Source organism: Dioscorea cayenensis, chromosome 12, assembly GCF_009730915.1.
Source record: "Dioscorea cayenensis subsp. rotundata cultivar TDr96_F1 chromosome 12, TDr96_F1_v2_PseudoChromosome.rev07_lg8_w22 25.fasta, whole genome shotgun sequence".
Taxonomy (NCBI): Eukaryota; Viridiplantae; Streptophyta; class Magnoliopsida; order Dioscoreales; family Dioscoreaceae; genus Dioscorea; species Dioscorea cayenensis.
The window spans coordinates 7,856,980-7,870,055 of NC_052482.1; the positions used below are offsets into that span (position 1 = coordinate 7,856,980).

At 44.8% G+C, this 13,076-nt stretch overlaps 2 non-coding genes across 2 annotated transcripts; one reads left to right on the forward strand and one right to left on the reverse strand.

The window, feature by feature from the left end:
* The first annotated feature begins 3,678 nt into the window (after positions 1–3,678).
* LOC120274322 lies at positions 3,679–3,784 on the forward strand. The gene has a single exon (XR_005540850.1). It is a non-coding gene; the product is annotated as a small nucleolar RNA R71 (small nucleolar RNA).
* Positions 3,785–7,332: 3,548 nt separating this feature from the next.
* On the reverse strand, positions 7,333–7,439 carry LOC120274242. Its single transcript, XR_005540774.1, has one exon. It is a non-coding gene; the product is annotated as a small nucleolar RNA R71 (small nucleolar RNA).
* Positions 7,440–13,076: the final 5,637 nt, after the last annotated feature.

Below are 13,076 nucleotides of genomic sequence, written 5' to 3' on the forward strand. Positions count from 1 at the left end.
AGCACTTTCATGCAAAACATCACTTAGGGATAAAGTAAAATGAACAAAAGAACCAAAAGCTCTTAAAGGACCATTGAGGAATGAATTTACCACTCTCACACTTTAAATCAAAGCAATGGGTTACCTGGGGCAAACAAGGTAGAAGTTCAGTGTCAAAGTTGCGAAGAAAGCTCTAGAGAGAACATGACTTCCTTATAGCACAAATAACACTACAACTCATTACTATCATTCATTCAAGCCAGGAGGTTCTTAACAATAAATCATAGCTATCATTGGTGACTTAAGCATGCAAATAACCCGTCCCCACACCTAGAATCGTACATTCCCCTCAATGTACATTAATCAGCAGAACATGGTGTAAAATCCATAATAACGAAATGAAGCATGAAAAGGAAGGGTAAAGAGACTGCCTTAATTGGTTCATGAAGATTGTTCAGTGAAAGCACAGTCAATGGGCAACAAAGCCAGCAAAGAGCAAAGGAGGTGGGGCAACAATCCGTGAGAAGTCCTACAAAAATAAGTAAGGCAATCACGACGCGTAAGAAAATCAAGGAGAAGGAAAACATGCATAATAGTCAAAATAAAAGTAAAACAAGCCTAGTAAAAATTCAGCCTTTGCTACAGTAACTCGTGAAAAAAAAAAATTTTGCAAGAGTTTCTCCTAGACATGGAGCTTCCCAAAATTTTCGAATGAAGGAAAAACTCGAAGAATTAAGCATACACCACATCACAACATCCAAATTTGTCATACAAGCTTCAAAGATAAGATAAGAACACAACAAAAGCCAAGTTTGTGACAAAACCTTGAATTAGGGCATGAAAGATTGGAAGGAAGAGATCCCGTGAAAAAGATGGTAAAATTCCGATTAAATTCCAAGGTTGAGTTGGCAAGATGGAGGAGAGGGGATTAGAGAAGAAAAAACCAAGGAAAATGCTGGAGAAATGATGTAGAATGAAAGAGAAATGAGAGAAAACTTAAGAGGAGAAGATGGAGGTTGGAGTAGAGAGAGAAGGGGGAAGAACACCCCTTAAATGGGCAGCCCAGCCCATGCGGGTCCCATGCGGGCACGCATGGGCTGGAAAATTCCAGCCTGAAAGGCTCACGGGCGCCATGCGGGTGCATGGCGCCCGTGAGCTTTTCAGCCCGCGCGCGCAGCGTGAGGCCGAGAGCCTCACGGGCGGCCTCGCGGGCGCATGGCGCCCGTGAGACCCACAGCCCATGAAAAATACTCCTCACGAAGGGTCTCTTGCGGCCGCAATGACGCCCGCAAGGCCCGGGAACATGCCACAAGTGTCAATACGGGCCGTATACAGCCCGAATGGACCTGGTAAATTGAAAAATTGGCATGGTTCCTCTTGCACACTCAATAAAATCCAAATTAAAACCATTTAAGCGCTGGGATGACAATGAAACACAACTAAACAATACTTATTCAAGGCCAAATACAAGCGAGCAAACCAAAGCATGAGTTGAGCACAAAAACATCAACAAAAGAAAAATACGAAAAACTCACAAACATAAGCATTCAACCACAATATAGAAACTAAGCAACTAAAAGAAATATGAAAATTTAAAGACGACGAATTTAAAAACTTGGGTTGCTTCCCAAGAAGCGCTTGTTTAACGTCATTAGCTCGACGTACCTTTTTCTTACCTCAAGGTGGATCAAATGGTGGGGACTTACCTCCAAGCCCAAGAGAAGTGCTCCAAGATGGGAAACTCATCGAGAGGCTTGAAAAGACACGGAATTTACCCTTCCCCTCGAAGAATAGTCGATCGATCTCCCGTGGTGGTGATAGTGTGCAATTCATCCCCAATTTCTATTTCTTGTCCCTCTTACACCAAATTTTCCTTGTGGTTGATTTCTTCTTATTACTCGGCCACGGAAATGTTCCCACATAGCCTACATGCTTTACATGTGTGGGAAGTGGGTTGTTCTCCTTGTACTCATCGCTATCCATTCCTTCCAAGAATTCATCCAAGGGGTTAATTGCCACGACCTCCTGCACACAATCCGTAATAATCATATTAGTTTCATCAGTAAAGTAGAGGGGATCGTCGTGGTCCAAGGTCTGTTTCATGGCCACGGGAAGAGTGAGAATAACTTCCTCATCCCCCACTCTCAATGTCATTTTCCCCCCTTTTACATCAATGAGGGCACCGGCGGTGTTAAGAAACGGTCATCCGAGGATCAATGGGACTTCAACATCATCATCCACATCAAGAATAACGAAATCCACAGGGATAATGAGCTTGTCTACTCTAACTAGCACATCCTCAACAACACTTAGGGGCTTCTTGATAGAACGATCTGCAAGTTGTATCGTCATCCTTGTGGGCCTCATGTCTTCTAATCCCAATTTTAAAAATAGCTTGTAAGGCATTACATTGATGCTAGCCCCAGAGTCTGCTAAGGCTTTTTCTTGCATGCCTTCCCCAATCACACATGGAATAATGAAACTCTCAGGATCAGTCAATTTCTCAGGGAGCTTCCTCTGAATCATTGCAGAGCAGTTCCATGGTAGTGCAACTATTTCTAATTCCTCCAATTTTCTCTTATTAGTCAGCAGGTCTTTCATAAACTTTGCATACTTGGGCATCTGAGTTAACGCTTTAACAAGAGGGATATTTATGTACAACTGCTTGAATACATTGAGGAATTTTTTGAATTGAGCCTCGTCCTTATCTTGCCTCAGCCTAGCCGGATAGGGAATCACCGGCTTGTACTCGGGTATCCTTGGTGTTGGTAGTTGAATGGTTCCTACATCTTGATTTTCCTTTAATCCTTTAAGTTCACTCTCAGATGGCTTAGTGTCTTCCCATGCGGCTACCCCATTATGTTTAATTCTTGAGTCCTCCTCGGCTCGTGCGTCAACCTGTTTCCCGCTCCTGAGAGTGACGGCTTTCAAATGCTCCCTTGGATTATTTTCAGTGTTACTAGGTAAGCTACCCGGCGGTCGCTCTGAGTTTACCCTAGCAAGTTGCCCCACCTGGTTTTCCAATGATTGAATGGAGGCTTGAACATTCCTCAAAACAGTGTTTACTTCAGTGAATTGGTTGTTGATGTTCACAAATTTTGCCTCAGTATTGATAATAAACTTTACTAATACATCTTCAGTGGTGAATTTCTTCTCGGGTTGCTGAAGAGGTTGAGGTGGAAATCCCTGTGGCTGCGGGGGCCGATGTTGCTGTTGTTGACCGCAAGAAAAATTTGGGTGATTCCTCCACCCCGGATTATATGTGTTTCCATAAGGATTCCCCGGGCCTCGGGAGCTCCCCCAACATAATCAACTCTGATCGATCGGGGCATCCGAGGGCTATTGAAATTGGGCACTCGAGCAGTAGCATGCCCGGCCCCACAAGTCTCGCAAGACAAAAGCGCACTGAATTTGAGCTCGTACCCAACACAAAGCCGATCGAATCTCTTTGTTAGGGGCCTCAACCTTGGCGGCTAGCACGGTGTTGTCATTTATCTCATAAATTCCAGCTGCCTTAGGGGGTTTTTGCCTAGTAGACCAATGACACTCATTACTTGCCATGTTTTTCAATCAAGATTTCAAAGCATCCTCGGGGGTTTTTACTACTCAATGACCCCCCTGCCGCAACATCGATGAGTCTGTCCGGTTGCATAATTCGAGGCCATTGCAAAAGCATCCGGATCCTCATCCACGAGGAAAAAGCCATGATGGGGACACTTGCGTAGGGAGATCCTTGAATCTCTCATGTGCCTCAAAGAGTGTCTCGAGTCCCCTTGTCGAATGCCGAAATCTCTTGTCTCAATCTAGCGGCTTTTGCTTGGTGGGAAATACCTAGCAAGAAATTTGTCCACCATTTCCTTCCATGTGGTGATCGATCCCGGAGCCAATGAAGTGAGCCATCTATATGCTGCTTCCCTTAGACTGAAAGGGAATAATCTCAATCTTATCGCATCATCGGACACTGAGTTAATCTTGAAGGTGGAACAAATTTGGAGGAAGCGAGACAAATTAGCATGCGGGTCTTCATCAGCCAACCCATCAAATTGTATGGAATTTTGGATAATCCCAATTGTGCTTGCTTTGATTTCAAAGTTATTAGCAGGCACGGTGGGAGCATGCACACTGAATTCCTCACCAGTAAACTGAGGTCTTTCATAATCAGACAAGGTGCGCCTTGGTTCTGCCATGACTGAAAGTTCACTAATCTCAACTTGTGTTCCTTGATGTTCTGAACTCTCAGCCACCTCTCTCAGTCTTTGATGCAAGGTTCTCTGGATTTCGTTGACAGGTTCTACAAGATTTGCTTGATTGGCACGTGTCATAAGATGGTGCTATGCACAGTAATGACAATCAATGATTAGGAAATAAGAGGACGATAGTAAAACAAAATAAATGCAAGAAAAAGGAAAAATATGTGCAAAAATGACTAAAAAGAAGCAAATGTACAGAATTGAAGAAATAATGGCTAAATCAATAAACTCTAAGTTTTTCGAGTATTCCTTGTGGGTCCCCGGCAACGGCGCCAAAAACTTGATGGGAGATCCGCAAGTGCACGGAATCGTCAAGTAATACCTCTCGTGCGAGCACGAAAGGGTCGTATTCCCTGGGCCCAAGGATCTACCCTTACTTCCTCTTTGCGTATTGTCTAGCCGAAGGATTCGAAGGGTTTCTCTAATCTATTAATTAAAAAAAAAGAACTACAAGTGGAGTCTAAAATAAGGCAAGGATATAAAATCAGGGGAAAAAAATGGTCACGGATGCGGATTCCCTAGGGGTAACTAAAGTGTAAAGGATGCTAAGAGTGTCAAGCAATTAAGGGTTTGGACCTAGAGATTTCCTAAATTAGATCAACCCGATGGTCACGGCAACTGACCCCTAATCCGGTATAAGTATTGATACGGAATTTCTTCTGATCAAATCCTCATATGATTGCATTAACAAAGGGGGAAATCCCTAATTAGAGCCGGAACACGACTTTATCTAGCCCTAATGTTGGAGGGGTACAAAATACCCGATGGGCACGGTGTATTCGTACATGAATCCCTTTCAAACTTGGTGTGTCTAGTACAAGTGCGATGGTCACGCTACCAAGTACAACCTAGGAGTTGGTTTACAGAGTTCTCATGTAAGCAACACATCGAATGCACTAAGAATGAATCACAAACACACAACAATTGCAATAAACAAAACTAGATCACCCAAATACACTAGTTCACCCCAAGGTTCACCGACATCCGGTCACCTTGGGGTCTACTCGTCCATGCAAAAAAATACAAATAATAGGTCCATGAAAACAACTACAAATGTTATAAGAAAACTCAATCAAACAATAGAAGTTAGATGACAAGCCAAGTGAGGTGGAAAGCTTCCACGGACGCCGCGAACGGGGCGGCTTCCCTTGTCGTCTACAAGCTCCCAAAGAAGAGATTGATGAAGATCTGGCCAAACCAAGCTTCTCCCTTTGATTCCCCTTCTCCAAAACATGTAATCTTGCCTCCTTTGAACTGGTGGAAGTCGGCTCCAAGAACTCCCCCCAAAAGCCTCTTCCAAAAACCTCCCCTCTTGCCCTAATTGTTCAGCCCGAAATATATACTGTCAGGTCCATGCGGGCTCCATGCTGGCGCATGGAGCCCGTGAATCTCACTGCCGTTTCGCCCAGAAAACATGCCGGTGCTACAGTGCTCAGCTACAGAAATTTTGCTACAGTGTTTGAACTACAGTAACGAGGGTTGTGAAATTCCAGCAAACCTCACGGGCACCCATGAATAGTGATCAGCTACAGTGCTGGGACCCCCAAAAACCAGTTTTTGGTGTCGAATTCATCAAATTTGCATTTTTGAGCTTCGTTCGGCTCTTTTAAGATCTGCAACACCGAAATAACCAAATTACACATAAACGGGCATCAATTCATTAAAATATACACAAGTAATACAAGATTAATACGTATAAAATACGTACATTTAGGCGTTTATCAGAGGGTTGAGAGGGTGAGTCGAGAGGTACAGGAGCGTCCCCTTTCCCCTCCGACGTGATAGATTCTACCTCCGTTCCTCGAGTTCTTTGCAGCCATAATAGAGTGAATGGTCTAAGGGAGGACCCTCCGCTTAGGCTTAGTTGCACGTGTAATGGAGTGAAGCGTTGAGGTGATCTTAGTATTTAGGGTTTAATTGTGGCTAGGACCTTCCACCTGGACCAAAGGGTTAGGTCTATAATTAGGAAGCGATTTATCACTTGGAATCCCTAGAGCTCATTGTAACCATATGCGAGTGCGAGGTGTTGAGATTGTTCGATTTCTCCTCCGGGACATGTGCAGAGTTACGCATATTTGACCTTAGATTTGGGACTATGTAATTAAGGATTTCCACGACTCACTATTGCATTGATTAGAAAGCATAATATAGGGTTCTTGCACTTGAAATGATTATCCTCGGCGGAGCATTATCCGGGTACCCCATCTTTATCGATTTCTTTACCTCCTTCTTTAATTTTGCTCTCTTACTTGTTGTTTTTATTATTGAGAATTGAATCATTTTCACACTTATCACTATTGATCTTCCACATAGCTAAGAATCAAATTAAGTGTTTTTGCTCATTACTCCCTGTGGATTCGACCCCGCTCACCTGGGATTATTACTTCGACAAACCCGTGCACTTGCGGGATATAGGCAAGGGGACCTTGTCAAGTTTTTGGCGGCATTGCCGGGAAGTAGGCGTTTAGAGATACTTTGCACTTTGTTTCTTAGCTATTTCACCTTACATTCTATTTCATATCTTCTTATTCTATCATCGTTCTGATTTCTTTTTCTTTCTTTTTGGTTGCAGCTCCAGGTTATGACCTGAAGGAATCCCTCAATATCGATTGAAGGAGATCCTGAACTTGAATGCACACTTCGAAGAAAAGGGAAAGAACCTGTACAAAAACAGTCTAATTCAGCTGATTTGGAAGTAGAAGAATCTGAAAACATGGCAGGACATAATGATCAACAGCGAACACTATCCGATTATGAAAGACCTTCAGTGTTAGGGACACAATCGAGTATTGTGCGTCCCCCGATTACAGCTCAGAACTTTGAGCTAAAGCCGGCATTCATCCATATGATGCAGCAGTCCGCACAATTCAACGGTTTGGCCGATGAGGATCCAAACAGTCATATAGAGAGCTTTCTCGAGGTGTGCGATATGCTGAAGATAAATGGGGTTACATATGATGCCATCAAATTGAGAGCCTTCCCATTTTCCTTGAAGGGGAGAGCGAAGCAGTGGCTACACTCATTACCTAGAGCATCAATTACTACATGGGAGGAGATGGTAGAAGCTTTTCTAGCCCGTTACTTCCCTCCAGGAAAATCAGCAAAGCTTAGGAATGAGATCTCATCCTTTGTTCAGTTGGAATTGGAGTCTCTATTCGATACATGGGAGAGGTTCAAGGAGCTCCTGAGAAAGTGCCCGCAACATGGATTCCCGGAGTGGATGATTGTTCAAACCTTTTACAATGGTTTGAAACTGAGTACAAGGCAACTCTTGGATGCGGTAGCAGGAGATACCTTAGGTAGCAAGACCCCCGACGAGGCCCGCAATTGATTGAAGAAATGGGGTTAAATAGCTACCAGTGGAATGTTATGGAGAAGAAAAAGGTTGCCGGTCTCCATGAAATTGATGCGGTAACCTCATTGGAGGCGCAAGTAGAGAGTCTGAGTAAGAAGCTAGATCTCATAGCTTCGAATAGATTTACGGCCGTGACCAATTGCACCGTTTGTGGTGGAGGACATGCTCCCTCCGATTGCCCGATCGTTATTGGTGATGTTTCTTCAGTGGAGAACGTTGACTTTGTAGGTAATGGCATGAGACCTCAAGGGAACCCATATAGCAATACCTATAATTCAGGTTGGAAGAATCATCCCAACTTTCATGGAGTAATCACGGACCACAAAAGGCCATGGGGCCATCGGGTTTCCAATAACAACAACAAGCCCCTCATGTGGAAAACAGAATCTCAGGCTTGGAAACCCGAATGACGGATTTAGAGAAGCACTTGGCTAGATTTCTTCAATCTGCAAATACACGGTTTGAATCAATCGAGGCTACACTTCGCAACCACACCGCCTCTTTGCACAACCTTGAAAATCAGGTGGGGCAAATTGCGAAGTCTCTCTCCGAAAGGCCACACGGAAGTTTACCAAGCAATATGGAAACCAACCCTAGAGAACATGTGAAGGCGATCACTTTGAGATGTGGTCATGAGGTTGAAGGGAGGCTTTCGAGTGAGAAGCCAAAAGAACACGCACCCGAGGTTGTAGAGGTTGAGGAGGGAGCAAACAAAGAGAAAGAGGTGGCACCTCCAACTTTCAAGCCAAGAATCAATTATCCCTCTAGATTGAAGAATGACCAAGGGGATGAACAGTATAAGAAGTTTCTGAGTTTATTCAAGCAACTCCACATCAACATTCCTTTCATAGAGGCACTAGCTTAAATGCCTAAGTATACGAAGTTCCTGAAAGACTTGTTGACTAACAAGAGGAAGTTGGAGGAGAGTGCTCCAGTGGTGCTAGATGCTTCATGCTCGGCGGTGTTGCAAAGGAACATGCCGAACAAGAAGAAAGACCCGGGAAGCTTCATCATTCCGTGTAATATCGGCAACTTAGGTAAGAAAATGTTATTGGCGGATTCTGGGGCAAGTATCAACGTCATGCCATACACTTTCTTCCAAAAGCTAGGCTTGGGAGAGCCTAGTCCTACTCGGATGACTTTACAATTAGCGGACCGAACGATGCGACATCCGAGAGGCATCATTGAAGACGTGCTTGTCAAGGTGGGCAGGTACATTTTTCCAGTTGACTTCGTAGTGCTAGATGTCAATGAGGATGCGGATGTACCCTTGATACTTGGGAGACCGTTCTTACGGACTTCCAAAGCATTGATTGACATGGACAGCGGAGAGCTCACATTGAGAGTTGGAGAGGACAAACTCACTTACCGCCTTGCTGAAGCCATGCGACATTCTCTCAATTTTGATGACACTTTGTATTTTCTAGACACTACTGATGAGCTTGTTGATAAATACATGCAGGAAATGTTCAACCCGGATCCATATGAAGATTTGTTCGACCAAGAGGAGAGCAATGAAGAAGTAATGATGCTTGGGTCGACTGAAGAAGTAATATCTACACCGGGGATATTGAAGAAGGTGCTCCGAAAAATGAAGAGGGCTGGGAGACGCCACCGAAAACGCTCCAAGCCTGTTGGAGACAAACATGAACCAAGAAAGTTGGATGAACCATTGCTAGGTGGTCTGAAGCCCGATAGTACATCCTCTACCCTCAAGAGACTTTGCTCATCATGCTTTCAAGTCAAGGGTAAGAGGGCAACCTTCAATCATGAACCCCCGTGAGGTAAGAAAGATACGTCAAGCTCAGTGACGTTAAACAAGAGCTACTTGGGAGGCAACCCAAGTATTTACTGTTTTCGTATCTTTTAGTTTAGTTTGTTTGCATGAATAAATTGTTAAGTGTTGGTGTCGTAATGATTAGATGCTTGTGCTGCGATTTTATTGTGGGTTTTGAAAGTCATCGTGTGTTTTATGAGGAATTGGCGAAAGTTTGATCGTTTGGGTTCTATTTCGTGTTTTTCACTGGTAAAATTTGCATAATAGGGCAGGCTCTAAGTGTGTAAACATGTTCACAGAATTTCTATAGAGGCTGCAGATTTTTCTAAGTCATCCAGAGAAAACACACGGGCGTGTGGAATTTCCACACGCCTGTGGGTGTATACTGCGAGCTCATCCAAAGAAGCCACAGGGGCGTGCGGCTGCCCCTGTGAATGACCATGCGACTATCACACGCCCGTGGGTAATTTTCGCACGGGCGTGTGAATTCCTGTAGAGTTGGGCAGCTTTTCCTGAGAGCACACAGGGGCGTGGACTCGCCCCTGTGGGCGACCTTGTGAACCACACACGGGCGTGGGTAATTTCTGCACGCCCGTGCGAAACGCTGTAGAGAAGTTCTCTCCATCCCGAGAAGACACAGGGGCGTGCGGCTGCCCCTGTGAGTTTGGCATGTGAATGTCCACGCCCGTGGGGAATTTCCGCACGGGCGTGTGGAACACTTAGTATTTTTTCTCGGATGTCCAGAGAAACCACAGGGGCGTGCGGCTACCCCTGTGGGTTGGGGGCACGAGTGTGGGTCTTTTCCACACGCTCGTGCGAAATTTGCTCAGAGTCAGTGAAAGTTTTTCTCGAGAGCACCCATGGGCGTGCATTTGCCCCTGTGAAGCTCTCATGTAGGGCGCATGGGCGTGGATAATTAACGCACACCCATGTGGATGCACAGAACGCCAAGGGTCGTGAGTTCTCTTCAAAAGAAGAATAGTTTCTCTCCCCCTTCACAACTTTTATTCATTTGAAAACACTTTCACATCATTTTTTGATTCAATATCGCCAATTTGGGAGGATTTTAGTGAGGTTTTCCAGCCGATTCTTCATTTTTTTTCCCTTCTCATCGGTAAGCCCTATTTCTCATGTTCTTTGCCAGTCCATGGTTTCCATCGATTAATATGGTTATAAATGTTTCGTTTGTTTAATTAGAATGATGATTTATGTCTAGAACGAAGTTAGAAGTATTTTTGAGTTGTATTTTTGGATTTTTGAAGCGCGGCCATGCGGTTTTCACGCCCCGTGCACCCACACGGGCGTGCGGAAATTCCACACGTCTGTGTGGATATCTGCAGCATTGTTTTATCAACTTGTTTGATCGATTTTGTTTAAATTTTGCAAATTATGGCACCTCAGTCGAAGAAGCAAGCTGATAAGAGACTGCGTGAGTCATCCTAAGAGCCCGAGGGCATGAGTTTTGTGATTCAAGAGCATTAGGTTCGCTATGAGCGCTTATCGAGACTCCGTTTCGGACAGACTCGATTCCTGGACATGACTATACTGTGAGATCTTCAGCAGGGAGATGAGTTCAATGATGAGGTCGAGGACCTCGTTTCAGAAGGTGGTTGGCGGAAGTTGTTGATGATTAGAGAGCCAGCGATCCGAGAGTTCGCACTGGAGGTGCTATCATCATTCGTGTTTGATAGATCATACGCGAGTTTTGACAGTGTAGACACCATTCAGTTCAGAGTATTTGGGCACCACCATAGCTTGAGCATTACTCAATTTTCAGTCCCACTTCACTTGTATGAGGAGGCCTTCACTGATACGGAGGAGTATGCGCAGTTACCAACTGATTATCCTGGAACAATGACCCCGCAGAGAGCTTACAGAGTGTTATGTTGTTAGGGTCAGTACCATCCGGGGGTGTCCAAGGCCACGTGCCTTTCCCGACCTGCATATAGATACTTACATGCCATCATGAGTAGGTCGGTGAGTGGCTGTGGTGATAGTACTGGTGTTCTGAGCCGTCAGGAACTACTATACTTGTACTCGATGGTGCAGCACGTACCGATTCACTTAGGGCACATATTGGCAGAGTACATTAGACATAAGGGGCACTATGCTAGGCTGGGAGCGATCTTCTTGGGCCCCTACATTACGAGATTAGTGCTGGGCATGGGTCTTTTGGATTCGATTCGCGGGACCGAGAAGACAAGTATACCTGCTCCCCTGGGTCTAGAGACTATGAGGTTGATAGGCATGATCCGCAGGGTTCGGACAAGGGTTTTTGCTTTAGTGTTACCAGCTCCAGACATAGCCGAGGATGAGGGTGATGAAGCCGGGGCATCTCAGCCCGTTCCCGAGCCTCAGCCAACACCGATGAAGATGGCTAGGGTTTGGAGAGGAGGTCTTTGCGGCTTTGGAGGCGCTTCGTCACCAACTTTGATCGATTCCTCCTCCGTCATAGCATCAAGGAAGCCACCGGTGAACCTAGCTTTGGAGTGGGTCCTTCAAGACGTCGAAGCACTCCATCAAGGACATCAGTTCACATATAAGAGGGTTTATTTCTATGGTTTTAATGTACTTTCATTCATTGATGGTGTGTTTTGTATGTTGCTCCATGGAGAGCTAAAACCCTAGAGGGTATTTGGGCTGGTGAACCCTAGGATTCTCATCTTTTGTGGATTTGCTTAGTGTTCCTATTTAATCTGAGTTTGATTAAGTTTTAATCTTAATTGTCTAATGCTTGCTTGCCTTATTGGTCTTTTGGTTATTTGGTATGCATGATTTGTTACCTTGGTGAGAGAGAGGTCTCCCTTAGGGTTAGAATCTCAAGATTGAAGAGGGTTGAGAGGGCGAGTCATGAGATAGTGAGCATTCCCTTTCCCCTCCGATTGGTGTATTCTATCTCCGTTCCCTAAGCTCTATGCAACCATATTAGGTGTGAGGCGTGAGATTGAGAGATTTCTTCGTCAGGACCTTGTAGGGGGTTAGGATCCTTCATCGAGAATTAGGGTTGGATCAATCTTTAGGAATCAGATACACCTCTTGGAATCACTAGAGTGCTTTGCGGTCATATGTGGTGTGAGGTGTTGAGATTGAGCGATTTCTCCAGCGGGACCTCGTAGGGGACTAGTATCGGTGATCGGGAGGCCAAATCCGATTATATTTGGATTTCCACGACTTAACTTACTCTTCATAGAAACATTTTGCTTATCCGGTACCTAATACCTGAATCCTAGGGGGAGCATTACCCGAATACCACACTTTTACTGATTGAGATCTCTATCCATTTCACCCTTGCATATTCGTCTCCGGTATTCATTTCTTCACAAATTAGATCACCACACCTTTCCATTTATCATTAGGCTAGAAAGCAGAGAAGAAGTTAGTACTAGTATCCCTGTTCCCTGTGGATTCAACTACCCGACTCACCGGGTATTTTATTACTTCGACACCCGTGCACTTGTGGTTCACACGCATATTCGGACGCGTGTCAAGGAACCACCCCAATTTGTCATGGAGTAACCAAGGGCAGCAAAAGGCCATAGCACCGTCGGGTTTTCAACAACAACAAGCCCCGAAGATGGAGAATAGAGTGTTAGGTTTGAAGACTCAGATGACCAATTTGGAGAAAGACTTGACTAGATTTATATAGTCATCGGATACACAGTTCTAATCGGTCGAGACTACACTTTGCATCCACACCGTTTCATTGCACAACCTA